Genomic DNA, 16,085 nt, shown 5'->3' with positions numbered 1-16,085 from the left:
CGGTGTTACATTGAAATGCGCCGATTTTTTTTTTTTGTTTTCATCTACCGTTACAAATTTTGGAAGTCTGACTTCAGATTCGTGATCGGCCACCCAATAAGCCGACGACTATCAATTTTCAGTTTTTATTCAGCTTATCGAATAGGCCAAATTTAAATTTTACAAATCTCACCTTAGATTCGTGATTAGCGATGCAAAAAAGCTCACGGTACCAATTTTCATTTAAATCCATTCATCCATTCTCAAGATATCGTCATTTCTGTTTGATTTTTTTGGAATTTTTTATTCAAATAATAGAAATCAGTTCTAATTCTAATTTTGGAAAAGTCGCGTCGATCGAAACGAAAATCATTGAATCACAGACGTCCATCTGAAAATGATCGAAGTTGATATCTCTAAACTTCAAAGCATGAAAATTTAGTATAAACTCAACTAAAACAAGAGAAACGGGAAGTTAAAAAATGATCAAGGAAATTGATCGATTTCATCCGTATTAATGAAACAATAATTATATTAACCGTGAAAACTTAGTTTAATTGACAAAATAATTGACATATTGCCGAAAATTGTTTGCAAAAATTTATCACCACAGTTTATACAAATCATACACATACATCCAAGTTTTGTATGAGATTAAACTCGTGCTCGTCAAGGTCTTACTTTAACGAATGGGGAAAAAAACGAGACTTGAGATGAAATATGTGTAATTCTATAAATACGTCGAGCCTGCGCATTCGCTGTGTATATTACGTGCTAACACGTACGCGTGTTAACAGGATTTGAGAAATGCTGCACAGGATGAACATCGGCGTATTCTAGCTTAACGGCGCTAGATTTACTATTCAAACCAAAATACACCGTACGTACCTACGCGTGTATATATATATATACATAGTATATAGTATACACATTTTCAAATGCATTTGACACACGTGCGCGTGTGACTTTTACTCTCAAAGTTTAAGGGTAAACTCCTCAATCCTCCTTCGCTCGCTGTTTCTACGCTTCGTGTCACGCGAAGCAAAAGGAGAAAGTTGAAAAAAAAAAAAAAACGGTGGGGGACAAAAAAGAAACCAAAAGTTTTACACATCGCCACACTGACAGGAACACGCGCCTCGATTTTTACTCAATCGGTCGACGGAAGTTTTTCTCCGTGTTTGAATTCTTTTCTTTTCTTTTTTGATTTTTTTTTTTTTTTTTTTTTCATTCCTTCCTTCTCCTCGACGTCCAACTTTTTTCGCTCATTTCTTTTGAGACTAAAAAAGTCGGTATTCGCTCTCGAGTCAATATATATATATATATATATATATATATATATATATATGTATGTATTTTTTTTGTTCGTTTCATTACAAAGGTATGGAATATCAATTTATCCAATTTCCATAAGGTGGAAATATATAGTTTCGTTCAACGTAGTTGAAATTTTTTTTCCGAATTATATCCTTTGAAGTCATATAAATTTTATGGCTATACAGGATTCATTACACGTATTGTGGATAAATTTTTTTTTTTTTTTTATGTAAATAACTGTAAAAAAAACATACAAGTTGTACACTGTGCGAATAAATGTTACGATAAATACTCGTACAGCGTACAGATTATTATCTTTCAATTAAGTGTGAACTTTTTCTCGCACACGTTAAAGAATAAGTAACATGCATAGGTAATAGGCACACCATAATTTTTTCGCAAGTTTTGCCGTTGGACTGACAAATTCGTTGTTACACGAACTTTTAACCGTTATAAACGAGCAGATAATCTCGTCGGCAACGTATCGTTAAGAAACGGTGAGAAACTTGTTCAACCCTTTCGTGCGTACATTTTTCCTTACACGGGAACATTCGCAAAATGGTGAATCCAATGTGGCTGACAAACAAAAGTAGCGAGAAGAAAAATTTTGAAAAAATTCTGTTTCATGGTAGAAAATTAACAGAGACTTCTTTTTGCAATAAATAGATAAATAAATTTTAAATGTTTCTTTTTTCTTTTACACTTGGAAATATTGTACAGGGAACATTTAGAATCAACAAACTCAACGGATATTACCATAAAAGTATTTTAACAAGTAAAAAACTGCAAAAGTTTAAATCTATATTAATATACAGACTGATAATATTTTTGAAAAATTTTGAGCGATGGTTAAGGATTCGCGATTATTTAGTCTGGTTAGTGAAATTGTTGAATTTAATTTAATTGTAGCAGAGCTACGCGTATGTATAAATATTGCAAAGCAACGTCTAGATTGAGATGCGAGCAAGCTACGACAAGTTGAAAAAAGAATACGGACAAAAAAATAAGTAATAGCCGTAGAGGCGAGAAGAGATTAGATCGTTGACAATAACTGTGCACGTTCTCCGCCAAGTTAAACAAAGGAAGAGAAACAAAAAGAAAATAAAAATTAAAAAAATGCCTGAGGGACGTAGCGCGAAAACTACGTCAAGTGCAAAATAAGTGTCAAGTCGTAGAGAAGCTGGAAGTATCAGAGTAAACGGAAAGATAGAGAGAGAGAGAGAGAGAAATTCCGAGTGCAAAGAATAGCAGAGCTTGCCTTCCGCTTCTTCTGCAAACTCCAGACTAAGCGATCAATTTTATTTTCCACCGGAAAAATGTGATATCAAATGCACGCAACGTAACGATAACGGTTCGATTATCGTTAAAATTCCTTCGACCGTTTACCGAAATTGTTAGTGCAATATGACCAACTGCATTTGTTTGATTGACTAAATTTTTTCATTCGTTAAATTTAAATTATCACAGTCTAGTTTCAAAGAAATATTGTACCAGTAACAACGATGAAAAATAATAATAATTAGATATGCTAGATTTTCCGATCAAAGCCGCACGATTAATTTTCGTACTTGATCGTAGCGTAGTGAAGATATTTAAAAAAAAAATTTTGGAAACACCGACAAAACTGAAAATAAATTTCTGCAAACGCAGACCAAGATTTTTTTCTTACTTCTGGTTTTCCTTGTTTCGTACAATTTTTCCCCCTATCCGAGGGTGGTTTTCACCCCCGTTTTACCCCCCCTGCCCCCGTATTTTTTGACGGTAAAAAGTCGAGGGAGTCCTTTACGGTTTCGCCGCAGGCGTTTGGTCTCCTCCTCGCCTCGGTTTGAACGTAGCCGGCATTTTAAAATCGGTGAAAAGAAACCCGCTGCACAGCGTATAGCGGCAAGTTTCGGAGTTTCGGATTCAGCCTGTAAAGGCGAGCGAGTGTATGTACAAGTGTGCATAACGTAAAATCGCGGTGTTATTCCGGTCACGCGGTCCAAGATGTGGAAAAAGGGATCCGTACGAATCCGCGCGATCCTCGACGCGAGATAAGGTGAAAACGAAAAATGAAGATATCTTTGGATAAATAAATGAAGAAATGAATTATATACGCGAGAGTTGCGTGCAGTGAATTCGCCTTATTTCCACGCAATATCCTCAAATTCAACCCGTGAAATATTTAACGCGGCTTCCAGAGAAGAAAAAAATGCAATATTTTCGAAAAATATTTACTCGCAACCTAATTCCTACCGTATTTAACCCTAAAATTTTTATTTCCGATTACCGCTCGGTCCTTGACTATTTTCATTTTTTACCACGATCGTTACACGAAAATTAGTTTTCCAGCTGTTACCGGAAAGTCTATTATTTAAAGCCTTGTTTAACTAAAAAAGTAGAGCAAACCTCACAAACTGATTTCGCATTGCAATCGTCAAAAAAGGATCGACAATGGCCCAAAATGGTTACGCGTACCTCGTTTTTGGTAATTCCAACAGTTTTTTTTTTTAACAAATGAAATTTTTCTCAGCGTAGTGGTGTAAATATTCTTACCACCTATTTTGTAACCATTTTTTGTATACTTAGAGAACTTTGAAAACATATTTTTTTTAACGTTTTTTTCCTTCTCCTGACGGTATTCTCGATAGGTTTTCAACAATCGAGAGTAATTATTGCGGTAGGATGTAAATTATTGTTCTTAGAAACAAACTGATTGAAAGAATCGTGAAAATTGGAGGAATAATTCGTTACCGAGAAAGTTACCCCTCTATACGTAGGTACGCACGTTTTACATAAATTACAAGTTTTTTAAGGTCGCCGATTACGAATCTGAAATCGAATTTAAAAAATTCAAGATGGCGGACTCGATACGACCGACGAAAACTTCAAACTCGATCGAATCCGGAGAAAAAACTCTGTCCCGAAGTTTTTGGGTTCGCTGATAACGAATCTGAAATCATATTTTCAAAACACAGTATATCGAATCGAATCATCGTCCCCAAAAAACTCTCGCACAGAGTTTTTTGACCATGTACGATCGAATTAAAAATTTTCGTCCACCATATTTGATCCGCCATCTTAAATTTTCAAAATCCGACTCCAAATCGTGCAACAATACTATCTTGTGTAATAAAATTGTCTCGACTCGTCACACTTTTCGATTTCAAATCAATTGTAACACAATGTCTGTAAAGCAGTACCTATTTTCCATAATTCACCCGATTCCCGTTATGGAAAATATTCAAAAAATCAACGAATCCAAATGTTTTTCAGTTTCCTCCGCGAGAATAATAGCGCGGCGATCCCGACTGACGTTAAAGCGGGTGGATAAAAAAAAGGGGGATGCTAAGTGCGCCCCGCACGCAGTCACTCTCTTTTCGACAACAGGGTGTTTAGGAGGCGGCGGTGTTCAGCCCTGGGCTCAAATTGGATTCCCGTTTCTTCAAATCGAGGGCGCAACGCTTTTCTATACTCCCAGAGCTTTTCACCCTATATACACACGTATATACATTATATATATATCTGTACATATACTTACGATGTATACGTATATTTACTTGTTCTTGCAAAAAATCGGGGCCAAAATATCGCGTTTCTTCAATTTTTATATAATATTTTTCAAAATATACTTCATCCAATTCCGCGAGGCTTTTACTCTCAAATCTTTACGACGACGGCTAATTTCGATCGACATCCTGTTCGACCGTAGTTTGACGATTGTACGATTGTACGATTATAAAATTATACAAACTCACAAATTGAGAAAATTTACAGCCCGTTGACGAATCGTTTTCTACTTACACACGATATTTATTTACTTGACATTTACAATACAACAAGTTGTTGTTTTTTGGGGGTTGAAATTACTCTCGTAGCTTCAAAGTCGAATTTTTTTTGCCTCTTACTACATTTTTACGATCGGCAATTACGTTCGCATTTAATTCGAACCGATTTATTACGTCGATTGTTACAATTTTAATACTCTAAATGTACCTACTCGCAACAAGGTAAAAATTGATTTTAGATCTGAATAGAGAATCAGCGAAACACACATATTATGAAAATCGATTTTTAATCGGCAAGTCAAGCGATTCCAAAATTTTGAAAAAATTGAAACCATCGCGTACAAGACACGCTACATAATTATATCAATTTTTATCAACCTTCTTCCGAGTGAAGAAAAAAATTCATAGATGCGTTCGGAACTAATTAATACCCAAAAAATTCTAAGAACAAAAAAATTGCAACAAAGTTGAAACAGCGTGTTAAGAAAAAATTGAACTAAATGAAAACGGAGAGTATGAAAAGTGAACTCAGGGACTAGGGATGGTACGAAATAAGAGAGAGAGAGAGAAATATTTCGGGGCGAGGATGGTAAAATTCAGGCGATTCGGGTTGAGGAAAATTGAGTCTGCCACGTGACGTCAATCCCGCAATGCACTCTTTGAAAGCCTATAAATGCCGGGGTGTATCTTAATGCGATCTGCCCTCCTGACCCTTCGAGCTTTTAGCCACCCCTGCATGCGAGTGTGAGGCACGCCTTCCGCGTGTCGGACCCTCTTACAACCCTGGCATACACGCGTGTCAGAACCTCGGAGAGTCGGAAGGGGATTGCAAAACGAAGCTACGAGAGTTTCCCGTTACTCAAATGGACTTTACTGCAGCTGAACGAGCCGAGAGACCGAAAACGAATTTTCGGCGAATGAAATCTCGAGAAACCTGAGCTCGAACTTGCCCGCTTGTCACAATTTTTGCCAAAATTAACGCTTCCGTTGATATAAAACTGCACCGAGAGAATCTCTCGAGACTTGAAAATCAACTGCGCATGCGCGATTGATTTTAAAATTTTTAGAGATTGTCCCCGGTACAAGCATTAGAAAAATTGTCTGATTTATTTTCACTTCGATGAGAATTTAGGCGTTACATATTTTTTTAAAACAAACTTTCAGCTTTCGTCCGTTTGTCATACGTGCTCGTATATTTCGTGGTTGGAAAAAATCGCAACAAATATCAGGCTGTAAGTATTTTATTCAAACGATTCAGTGTCTTGCGCGAAGAAAAACAGAACAATCAAAAGAAAGAAAAGAAAATTCAAGGCAATTAATTATTCGAGATTTCGAACGATGTTAATCCTATTTTCAAAACTTCAATTTTACCCAAAGATTTTTTTAAGAAACGGTGTATCGTATAAAAATTACATCTGTCAAATAACTACGATTGTTGCTACGATTTAACAAATTAAGTAACTTAATGATCTTCGTAACTGTGTTTCACCGTTCTAAATTACAAAATTTACGTTACCGTTGTTTATTCACATCAATAAGAAAAAAAAAAAAAAAAAAAATCAAGGCAAACAAAATTATTTACACCAAATTTCTTTCCCTCCCCTCTCTCTCTGTTTTGCTCTTTCATTCTTCGCCAACGCGTCGATACGGAACATCAGAGTTTCAGGTGTGAAACTAAATCCAAATAATTGAAAATACAGAGTGGTGCAATGGGGTTGCAGGTTTAAAGCGAGCCTGCAGATCAGGATTCGGATGTATTATATGGCGAGGTAAATGGCCACGCGGGTTTATCGTTTCATTTTATTTCATCACGGGTATGTAAATACATATATACATACATGTGTGTGTGTGTGTGTCAAAATCCAAATCCATCACACACACATATATATATATATATATATATATATATATATATATATATATATATATATATATATATATATATATATGTATGTGTATATATATATATATATATATATATATATATATATATATATATATATGTATGTGTATATATATATATATATATATATATATATATATATATATATATATATATATATAACAGAGGTTTGAGAAAGAGAACGATATGCGTGCAACGGTTGAGTGGTTTTCGTTGAAAGTTTCTCGAGAACCTGAAAAAGAGAGAGAGAGGGGGGGGGGGGGGGAGTGGAGCGAGTGAGAGACGAATAAGGAGGATCCGATATCTTATCCAAGTGTCTCTATCCGCCGCCAAAACCTCCCTCCGATTTCTATGGTAGGTGATAAAAATCAAGTGAAAAAAACCGAGGAAGGAGAGAAAGAAAAAGAAGAAGAAAATACGGGTGTAAAAGTGAAACTGGCCGTATTCTAATATTTTGTACAACGACACTGTAAATTCGAGCTGCTCAAAAATCGCATTTTGTGTTCGGAATTGAAAGAAGAAGAAAAAAAAAAAAAAAACAAACAAACAAGCCGGAAAAAACAATTTTTTCGCAAATCAGATACTTTCCATCGCCGTGAAAATTTAAAAAAAAGGAGTCTTTCGTTTGTTCTGTCCGGCAAACTTCGGTCGAGCGAAAGGTATGAAACTAATAGAACTTGGTAGCGAGAAAATTAAAGACCGCGTAGTACTTTTTCTTCTCGAGATTCCAAAAACGACAGCAGATATACAGAGTGATTCAATCGAAACTCCGAGAATGGGAGGAGCTTAGCCGACAAACTTTCAGCCAATCTAGCGAATTTTCAGTAGGTACACACAAATATACGCCTATGACTCAACACGAACCTAATTGTCAGCATTTCGTTCCGTCGTCTTTCCTTTACTCGTGGTATCTCAGCTATAATTTTTCAGGGGTTATGATTTATAAATTAAGCTCCTCCCATTCTCGGAGTTTCAATTAATTAACTCCGTGCATTCCGAACGGAATTTCGGAACTTCTTGTGCGTTCTTTTTTCTTTTTTCTTTTTTTTCGAATTTTTCCTTTATTCTCTTCTCCTTTTTCTCGTCATCGCGAAGAAGCGTCGGGCAACGACCCCCCCCCCCCAAGGCACCGTGGGCCCCGGTTTCTAGTGGCGGCCGCGGTTCTCTCGGCTGCAGATGCGAAAGAGCGAGCCGAAGAGCGTCGTTGAGTCGAGACTCGACCTACTTCTGGAAAAGCTTCTCTTCAGAGTAATATATATATATATATATATATTCGCGTTGGTGAAGAACGAGCGAAGAGCAAGCGAAGTTGGAATATTCCTAACTACCCTCTACGGCGACTGTTGGAAATCTCGGTGCTGGCAGCGAAGATGAAAAAGCTCAGCAGAAACGCGAAAAAGAGCGAAAAAGCGACACATCGGCATTTTGCACACCCACTTGCGCTTTTGCATGCGACTTCATTTTTTTCTCGTTTCTTTTTTTTTTCCAAACGCGAGAAGAAACTCGCGAGCGGGGGTGGAAAAAAAAAATTTATCAACAAATTGTCACACGTACCTGATGATAATTATTTACTTAATAATTAATAATAAATATAAATGAAAATAATTAATACTTGTATCATTATGTAGTAAAATAGTACAAGATATTTTCTCACTATTCCCTTCCATGTTATCTTCACCGATATTTTTAAACTACTTTTAAATTTACGTTCGGATGAAAGGGTTCAGATTTTTTTTTTTTAGGAAATTGAAACAATTGACAAAATTTTACACTTCCTTGGATTTTAACCTCCGACTATGTGGAATTTTTAGGGTTGAAGGTGAAAGTACGTTACAGCCGAAATATCAGGGTAAAATAAACTGATAAGAATATCAAATTTTCAAAAACGGGTAAACTCCGTTTCTACACAAAAATACAGCAAAGTCAAAACGTGTAAAGGTATACACAGAAAACCAAAATATGAAAGAATCGTCTATTTTCTAATCATTCTATATTTTCAACCACCATCAGACTTTACACTCCCGATTCTTTGTTTCTACTATTGTTTCAATTATGATTACAATAATAATTACCATCATTTCGCATCTTCCAACAAATCAAAGATATAATAAATTTAATTCCTTATACATTCAAAGTCTCGAAAGCCGTTATTTAATTTATTGTAACAATAATTGAATCAAGACTACACTTTAACTATTCTACGTCTCGTTGCTTCAAACAAATATCTCAACTTCACCGTACGTTCTCCTTCAACGTTTCCCAATTTATTCAATAATCAATCCACCAATACAGAAAAACAAAGTAAATCAAATTTAACGTTATACTTCTTGTCGAGGTAAGACAAAAAAAGTTTACAGTGTGAATAAAATCAGTCTATCATGCCTCAAGTTTTCACCGTATCCCCAATCTTTTTGTTTTTTTTAACTTCTCGTTCGACCTGTCATTAAAAAAAAAAAAACACCATCACCTCAAGTTTTTGCAATATTTCGATTTTGTTTTTTTTCTAAATTACTTTTCCAGTTTCTCGTTCGCGTTACGTTTCGACGTCCCGCGGAAGTGGAAAAAAAAAAAAAAAAAAAAGAAAAATAGCAACCAATAAAAAAACACGAGGCTTATCACCCCCGCACAGATTCGGGGGCGACCTTTGGTTGGCATTTGGGGTTCTGACCCCCGGAGTTCGTTCGTTCGGCCGGCGTTAGCGGCCGCACCGTGACATTATCTTTGTATATTCAGCGACGATGGGGGGAGGGGTTGAAAGGGGGGTATTCGCACCCCCGACAATACGGCACGAGAGTAATCCAGGGCGGACTTTCTGCTCCCGAGTTGTTAACCCTCTCGAACTAGGCGTCATTGCATCGCCGTCGGCGTCGCAGACGCGGCACGCGGCCCTCGATGTTGGGGGTTGGGGGTTGGGGGTGGGGGTTAGATACGGACTGCGCGGATGACGATTACAGGGGATAATCGTGTCTCCGGCTTAAGGCTCTCAAAACGCTCGTTCCACGTCTCGCTCTCCATAAGTTGTTTATTCGAGGGCCGGAAATCGTTTTTTAAAAGGGGTTATTTTTGTGGGTATAATTTAGGGTGGCCCTTGATATTGGTGGGACCAAAATGTTTTCTTCTTTCACCCCTTAAATTGACGCGAAATACCGAAAGATTATTTTTAAACGTGAAAAAATTTCTCTGGGTAAGAAATATGGCGAGAAAAACGAGAGTTTGGCAAAATATCGACTTTTTTTCGAATTCTGAAACTGAATAAATGGGTGAAAAAAATTTCTATCATAATTTCGGTAGCATTATATACAGCGACAACTTTCTTCCGGATCCCCAAAAACTAGTCAAACTTTTTTTTTTTTCTCTTTTTGGTGCGTCCATAATCGATCGAAAACTGCAAGACTCGATCGAAGATTAATTATACACAGCAAATAACCGCAGACGAGTTGCATAATTACTATCCAGTAAATTTTCCCAGTTCCAAAATCCGTACGGATAGTTTCTCCGATCTCGTTGAATATGACACATATGTTTTTGCGCCAATTTTTTTTTCGCCAATCAACTCCGATCAAATAATCCGAGACACGCGGATTGTCGACAGCGTGAATATATTTCAATAAAAAGCATGAGTTTGTTATTATCATTTGCGAACAACCGTATTAATTTCGCACAAGTTGTTTGTTGTTTCCGCCAGAAACGTAGAGTCGTATAAAAACTTTCATCCTGCAGGTGACTTGTGGATAATCCTTTTCGCAAACAAACCGAGCTGTGCGATATTCATTGAAATCGGATAGGAAGCGTAGATTCTTTTCGTTAACAAAAAGTGAAAAATATTATACCGCTTCGTTTTGTTTCTACTTCTTCATTTTCGTTCGTTTCTTTCCCTCTGTTTCACGATTTTAGAGTAACGTACGTTTGGTCTGATCTGAATCAGCTTGAACAGCTTCATTCGAATTTGTTCAACGGTTTATTTCATAAAAATTCTTTCGTTCGGACGTTTTGCCGATTAGACTCCCGGTTTCATCCTTAACGTCACGCTCGCTTTGAGTGGCTCCAAGCTTTGACCGAATTTCATCGATAAGCTTCCAGTTCGACTGCATCGGATTTTGCCGTATTTATTCAACCGAGATGTATAGCTGGAATGGTATTCGGAAGAAAAAGAAGTAGAAAAGTGAAAAGTTCATCGCGTTTGAAACACGTTTCAACCCTTTGAGCGATGTCGCGACTATTTTTTATTTCTCTTCTTCTTCTTTTTTTTTTCGGAATCCATTCCGGTGATTTATTTCTAATTTCATTGAATCACGGTACTCAAAGTCAGAACGATTTTTATAATACAAAACCAAAACGTCGAGCTCGGAATTCCAAGAAACCATAAATTCGTTTCAGGTTTAAGTTGTGCGATACTGAAAATAGAAAAGTTTCGTAATATTAATCGGGTGAAAAAATGTTTTTCAACTTATCCAAATTCCAAAAACTAAAGTTTCGATAGAGCAAAATTCCCAAAATTAAAACATGCTCGCAGAGCGTAGTTTACTCAACGAGTGGATGTAAAAAATCGGGAAAACCGAAAATCAGAATGACCAGGATTCCGAACGTAAAAATATCGAAAATCTAAAACAAAAAAAAAAAAAAACGATGAAAACTATGAAATTTCACCAAGCCAGAAATTCACAGAACCGAAAATCTTGGATCATTCGAAATTTCGATGTTTCGAATTTGTAAATTTCCACATTTTAGCAATTTCATAACTTTGACCATCGGTTTTCGGACCATTCGAAACTTTTGACGTATCCTCAAAGTTTTATAACCATACTTCAAGTTTGGCCGTAAAAAAATTCGGAATTCAACGCTTTCGTAAATTTTCAAATTCGAAATTTCAACCCTACCCCGAAAACGTTAATAAAATTCGCCAATTATTCCGTTGAAAATTTTCTTTCATCACCCTTCCGCGTTTCGTTCAAATCCATCACCGGACATCGGTATTGAGTATCGTCCTGCCAATTTCACCGCGTGTTTCAATCCTTAAACCTACACAATATCAACCTCGACGACGGATCTTTCCTGGCATGCAGCATCGGCGCGACCTTTACGTTTTCAAAATGGTCCGGGCGCCCCTGAACGTTTGCCGATGAAAATAGATGGGGGGGTAGATATATGAATTAATAGCGTTGTTATATACACGCGACGCTATCTCTCTTCCCCTGTATATTCATTTATCTATTCATGGGAGTTACGAACCCTTCCCGCAGCTGCCGGTGCCGGATTTGACGTTATCTGTGTTTCAAAATCCACCCCTCCCACTCTCGTGACGCAACGAAAAGAAACGTACGGATAAGAAGTAAAAAAAAAAAAAAAAAAAAACGTACGAACAGCTGATCTGAAAAAAAAACGGCAAACGTTACGTAACTCGCGCCTAATTTTCAACAATTTAAAACAACGTATCGTCGTTAAACTACAAGCCTCGAGTTATCACGCGTCTTCCTCATCCGTAGAATCTCCACGTCCCTGTTGTCTCTCACACACAAACACACACACACACGCACACGTTTAAATAAACTTTCTGCCTAGTTATTACAGGTACCCAACACCGAGACGCGGCATCTCCGTAGCAAGCGGCAGTTCCTAATTCTGTTAAGGAGCGTCAGAGAACGCGGTAAAATGGTTTCAGACGTGGCGCGCCCGGAGGCTCGAAAGCTCCGAGCTTTCTCCCTTCCCTTCCACCCCTTCCCCTATTCCACCTTTGTTTCATAGATATTCGGTAGAGAGAGAGAGAGACAGAGAGAGAGAGAGAGAGAGAGTGAGAGAGACGACATTAAGTGAAGCTCCAAAAACACGTACGCGAGGGAACGGTCAAGTTACAAGGACGCGGCACACGCGGTGCTTGGTTTGACTTTGGGAGTGACGGGGGTGGTGGGAGAGGATGGGGGGGGGGACGAAAGTGCGGGCCCTCGACGATTTATTACCGGGGGAAAACAATGCCCGCGGAAGCTAGGCGAGGGTCGTCTGCAACCGGACAAAGCTACGGCTACACCGCTGCCTAACCAACCCCCAACCACCCCCAACCACCCCTTGACGCCGTCAAAAACCCCGAGCAAGGCCGACCAACTTCGCACTCTCACCGGCTCCTGAAGCCCCCGGAACCGTAGACGACCAACAGGAAAGGGAGAAAAGCAGGCAAACCCTTCCGACCGAGTCTTGCTGGGTGGTTGAAGGGTGACGGTGAGGGGGAGGGGGGGGGGCAAAATACGGTGCTTTGATGTGAGAAAATTCGATGATAAGGATACCTTCGTGTGTATGTGTGTATAGAAGTCAATTTTGAAAGTTTCACGTTCAGGTGTGCTCAAATTGTTGAATGCCATTGTGCCAGTAGTGATTATATGAATGAAAAGGATACGAGAAATAAAAATAGATGGATAGATGGATAGATCGGTATATTTTGTGACTAGAAACGCTTTGGGGCAAAGGAAAAATGACAAAAAATTATACGGGGCAACTTGACGAGAGAATACGATTAAAGGTAATACATTCGTACACACATATACATATACATATATGTATTACGTGTATTATACATACATACAAACGTGTATAACATTCACACTTTATTACACGTCTCAACCAGGGAGTGTGTAAGGTGTAATTATTTTACGGAAGAACAAGTGTCACCCGGTTCCCCCCCCCCTTGTCCGAACCATTTGCCGAGGAAAACTACGTCGGCTGTATATTGTGATACACGTATGCATAATGATATTGTACGTGTATACATTAATGGAAAAATGAACGAACGGAATGAAAAAGCAAAAGTTTGCAAAATTCATTTTTTACAGTAACAAATCAACGAAGAGTAGTCATTTTTCATCCATTCGTCCACGTTTAACGAGATGTCGAGTGTTTTCAAGTTGGCGAGAAAAATTTCTCCTATCAACGATACAAGTATTTTTTCTTATATTTGTTTATATACCGTGAATTTTTAACGTCACTTTTGTGTAAACACTTTTTGTACAGTCAAAACTTTTAATTAATGACAAAATTTTAACCGTCTGTGTAATACGATAATTATCAATGCTTTGATTTGATACAATTCAATTATACTTGTCATTAAAAATATGATGAAAAATGAAAAATGAAATTTGTAAAATTATTTCGCAAGAAAACTTTTGACGAACTTAACAAGATTCATTCTCATTCGTCGTCGAATCAACGATTCGATTATTATTCTTTATTATTAAAATCATAATATGTAAAACTACCTTGCTAAACATAAATAATATTGCACGATCAGAGTCTATGTAACGTAATATAATAAATTCATTCAAAAACCGTTGAACCAATATTTCGATAAAACCCGCTATCGTGCAGACAAAAATGTTTGAATGTACAAAAATTCACCGCTAGATTGAATAGAATTTTTTTCCCATCACCGTTTTTTCGATACGACGCGGCAGAAGAAAAAAACAAAAAAATAAACAAACAAACAAACAAAATATACCAACAACGTGAAAGAAAAAAGTTTAACATGGCAGGAACACGTTTAGTTTATCTGTATCTTGTATTAATTTTTTCTATCACAGCTATTACCGTTATTTCTCTCAATTTTCCTTCACCCTGCAAACCCTCTTCTACCCCTTTCATTATTCCTCTTCATTCTTTTCTTCTCCCACTTATTTTCCCACCGTTCAACAATTCATTCGAGTATATTTTTCCCCGATCCTCGATCAGCACCCTCCGGCACGTCTATGGTTTTTTCTTTTTTTTTAATTTTTTATACTTTTACCGTATCGCGTCGTCTCGAAATCGCCTGTTAATAAAATATTCAAAATCGTATGTCAACAAACAGCAGGAGTCGTTTACGGTATGGCAAACGCGATCAAACAGCTGACTGAATCTAGCTTCGCGTAACGTGTTACGAGGGATGATTTGGCTCGATTCTATTTACTTTTTTTTTTCTCCCTTTTTATCTAACGAAGAAAACAGCGCGCACTGTTAAATAATAATTGATTCGTACGAATTTTGCGTAATACGTGCAACGTTCAGGGAAATGATTAAAGTTGGAGTCATTTTCAACGAATTTTGAATGTGGAAAGTTTCATTTCGGTTGTTTTTTTGTTTTTTCTATATTACGAAATATAAAATTATCGGTTATTACAGCTCTGCTCGGGAATTTGAATTTTTGTGAACGACGGTAAATAACCGTAAAAAAGTTATCGTTACGTTGCGAGATAATATACGAGATCAGGAAAAACAAAAAAAAAAAAAAACAAAACAAAAAACACACAGATTCATCCGCCCCTGAATAAAAAAATTCAATTTCCTACAAACGTGAAGTCAATGTTATTATAACAACTCCCAATCATCTCGCTTCTGCTCTTTTGTTTCAAAATTACTTCTCATCTAAGCTGTATTTGAATCGTTACGGGATGATACGACAATATATAACCACGACATCGGGCGTCGTTAAGGGGTTTATATTGAATAGGGTGCGGGAAAAATTGGTCGAAAATTTGCAAATCACCTTCAGAGACGCACACGTGAAATGATGCGAAAGGTCGAAAGTGTTATTACACACAGGTGATAAAAAGGGACAAAAGTAGGCGTCCGATAAATGTTACCGCTGCGTTATATTACTATAAACAGAAACAATTTTCAAACCCGTTTACAAATTGGCGAGACGGGCGCCGTAACGCCGCGTTGTTCTTACGGAGAAAATAAACCTAATGAAAATAAATGAACGAGGGTGCGAAACTACGTATAAATGCGTATACATACATATATTTACGTATGCGTTGAGGGTTCAGGGTATACATTAACCGACACCGTTTCAACCCCCGAATTTTTCAAAATTTGTATACATATACAGGGCACAATATTTCTTAATTCGTACGAATTTTTTAAAAAGTATCAATTTTTCCCAACCCGGCAATCAGTGGTTTTTTTTTTTCTTCTCCTTCTTTTTTCTTTTCATCGTTTTTGTACGAATATCTTTTTTTTATTATTTATAAAGGATGAAATTGAGGATGAAAATTCAAAGATTTAATTCGGGACCGTGTATCGTATTCTAGTACAGTTGGACATTCGATGCGCAAAATTGTCGTAATCTTTATCTTAGGTTTCATTGTTATTACTATGATAAT

At 37.2% G+C, this 16,085-nt stretch overlaps 1 protein-coding gene across 2 annotated transcripts in view; it reads left to right on the top strand.

Annotated features, from left to right (window-relative positions):
* LOC124302435 (uncharacterized) overlaps positions 1 to 16,085 on the top strand; it is a 180,081-nt gene that overhangs the window by 25,106 nt on the left and 138,890 nt on the right. The window lies entirely within an intron of this gene.

The sequence above is a fragment of the Neodiprion virginianus genome, chromosome 4 (genome assembly GCF_021901495.1).
Source record: "Neodiprion virginianus isolate iyNeoVirg1 chromosome 4, iyNeoVirg1.1, whole genome shotgun sequence".
In the NCBI taxonomy this organism is placed as follows: Eukaryota; Metazoa; Arthropoda; class Insecta; order Hymenoptera; family Diprionidae; genus Neodiprion; species Neodiprion virginianus.
Note: the sequence above shows the minus strand (reverse complement) of the source record. Positions and strands in the feature narration are given on the sequence as shown.